The following is a 3,568-nucleotide window of genomic DNA, read 5'->3' as shown; positions in this document are numbered from 1 at the left end:
TTTATTCGTTTTAGGATATTTCATAAATGCAACTGAAAAAGACAAGCAAAAAATAGGAAGTTTAATTAATGAAATAAGAACATTTTCAAATGTGTACTTCTCTTTTAATAATACTAGGTTAAGACCTGCGCCTTGCGCGGAATAAACATTATATATATAAATTGTTTTATATATTATATGTTTATAACATTTATGAAATAATAAATATATATTGAATAATTAAAAGTCAATAACTATTACATATATAATTAAATTGGTGCGAACGTAAAAATCAATTTTATTAATCCAAACAATTTTTTAAAATATTTGATAGGATGTAATTAAATTTAAATGATAGTAACATATATATGTTATATTTTAATAATAATATTTATTAGATGATGATTTTTACTCATATTTTTTTATCATTTGTATCTGTTATAGCAAAAGTTTTAAATTAGTGATAAAAAAATTTCACTGTGGGATTAGTGGTTTAAGTAATTTATAATATTTTTAAAAATTAAGTTGTCAATATTTTTTCAAATTTTTTATCAAAAAAATTTAAATTAACATATTTATGTATTTCTATATGGTATATAGTTTAATTTAAACGAATATTAAAATAGACATATATATTTAATATGAATATGTGTCAAATGAGACTTCATATTCATACGATTTTATGATCATCTGTATCTTATTATAACAAAAATAATATTAAGCCATTGATCACAAAAATTTTAAAAGTGATAGACATTTTAGTAATTTATATTCGTTTTTAAAAATTTAAAATATAATATATAAATAATTTTTTTAATTTTTATTATTTGGTTAATTTTATTATATAATTTATTTTAATACTATTAATATAAAACGAAAATGACAGAAGGTGTATAAATTATTATCAAATCTTTATTATTTAAAAATTATTAATTATCAGTAGCCACATTAGGCAATTCTGTAATCTTATTTAAGAAAATAATGAAGCACATTTAGTAATGTATTTATTGTGGTTTAATAAAAAGCTTATTATATATTTAGATGAACCAACATATTTCTCTAAGGATTCTAAGAATCATTATAGTGGTGACATGTGGCTACAAACAAATGTTGCAATGCTTCTCAAATAATATATAAGGGATAGATTATTAGTTTGGAGACAATCCAAATGATTATAACTTCAGTTATTTGTCGTGGATGATGTAGTACATTTGGAAAAAATAAAATAATAAATTTATAAGAACATCTGAATACAACTAAGTAGTATATAACTAACTCAATAGTATTTAGTCTAATGAAGTACATCTGAATACAACTAAGTAAAACTACATTGATATACCGAGTTCTGGTCCGATAATTAATATTTAATATTTAAATTTTGAAATTTTGAAAATCTGATATTTGAATTTTTTTAAAAAAATAATAATATCAGAAAATAAAAAAATAGTAAAATAGAATATTCATCTAAACTATTAAAATAAGAGTACAAATAGTATTTAGCCATGAGTTTTACTCAATAATTACAAAAGAATGCCATTGATTAATTTTTTTTTTGTTAAAATTTTAAAGCTAGACTAGATTTTGACCCGCGCTTGAAAAGCGCGGGTATTTTTTGTTGTCCGTTTGATAAAATTTGAATAAATTTATAACTTTTTATTAGGAATAAATGATTTTAAACTTTCTCTATTATAATGTTTGAATTTTAAATAGTATTTTCATATCCAATCGAGACATACAATATGTTGTGAACAGCCATGAATTAATCAAGAAGACAATAGAGAACAAAACATATTGAGGCAAATACCCGTTTAGGGTTTTTTATTATTGTGTGAATGAATAATCTTACAAACCCTTAGACTCATATTTATAGCAGCCTCAAACCCCGATTTCCTTTTTTTAGAAATACATACTTATTTAGAAAAAGTAAATTTTCCAAATCGTCCGATCCACGAGTGCTGGGCTTTTACTGGTGCACAGAGATTTAAGACACACAGATGCAACATAGTCAAACCGATAGATTCAATAAATCTGTATATAGTCCTATTTTGAATTTAATAAAACAAAATATGATAAAAATACGGTAAAAGCCAAAACATGCTATTAACCCGCTATCATTTTTCAGGTTTTCAGGTACTTATGATCTTTGGCAAAACTTAAATATATGAACCGACCTATCCATGCTACATACTCAAATATTACATGTATTTTACATGTATTTGAATTATGATTCCAAACTGATCCGAACATGAAAGAACCCATCTAAACCTGAATAAAAAAAATCAAATATCTATTTGGGTCCAAATGTTTAGAATCCAAATAACCAAGATAGAAAGGAACCGATCCGAATACTTGAGTACCCAAACCTATTTTCTCATTATATTTTGTGTGTATTTTATAAGTTTTACATTTGTTAAATTGATATGGTTTAAGATTTATTTGATAGATTTTTTTAACTAATTCAATAGAACATATTTGTAAGATTTCTCATAGTTTTTAAACTTTATTAATATTTTTTTTATTATAATACATTCTATAAAAATTAAGTTAACATAATATAAATATAATTTTATTTTAACATATGATATGCGATTTATCAAATTTAATTTTGTAAATATTTGAAACTATATAAGATGTCATGATACAATGTTTAATGATATTATTAGTACATGTATAAAATATGGAATATTATTTTAGCTTTATTAGTACATGTAAAAATTAACGAAATTAGGGGTGTTCGTTAATTTTTATGGTAACACAATTAATATCTCACGAACATCACAATTTTTCATAGGTAGTTAGAGTTATTAATTATGTATAATTAGAGTGATTAATTGTAGGACCAAAAAAAAATAAGTGTAACAAAAAAGTCCAAACAACTTTCATAAGTAGATTTATTAAAACTCTTTCCCTTTTAATAGTATTGATATTTAGGAATTTTACTGCCTAAAACGAAGTCCCTTAAATATTATATTTTGTGAAAACTATAAACTCGGGAATTTTTTTGTTACTATAGCGTTGGGCTTAATCGAATGAAAGTTGTCAATAAGGCCCAACTGATCTGATTACATGTTCTAGTGAAACATTTAATTGTCAATATTTTCCAATCAAAGCCTTATATATCATTAAATTATTTTGAAAAAGCGTTTTACCATTTAATATATTTTATTAAAACATATATATATATATATATATATTATTGTAAAAAATAAATATTCCATTTATAATATATATAACAACGAATTTAATATATATATATATATATATTACTGTACATGAATAAATTAGAATGGACACACAAAATCAATTAGAACTTCAAGCAATTAAATTCTTATTGTGTTAATAATTAATTTTCCCTACAAAAATACATTCAATACATTTACGTAAGACATATTATCAAAATAAAATATTTTTATAATATTGAAACATTTATAATTTTTCTTGTGTCCTAAAATAAGTAGTATATTTATATTATATAATAACATAATAATGTTTTTAATTAAATATATCTGTGTACAAGAATAATATAGAGACAAAAAAACCTCTAAATAATTATTTAACTATTGCGCTATTTATCATTTGATCTGCGGTA

Source organism: Brassica oleracea, chromosome C4 (assembly GCF_000695525.1).
Source record: "Brassica oleracea var. oleracea cultivar TO1000 chromosome C4, BOL, whole genome shotgun sequence".
Lineage (NCBI taxonomy): Eukaryota > Viridiplantae > Streptophyta > Magnoliopsida > Brassicales > Brassicaceae > Brassica > Brassica oleracea.
The sequence above is the reverse complement of the archived record's forward strand: the minus strand, read 5'-3'. Positions refer to the sequence as shown.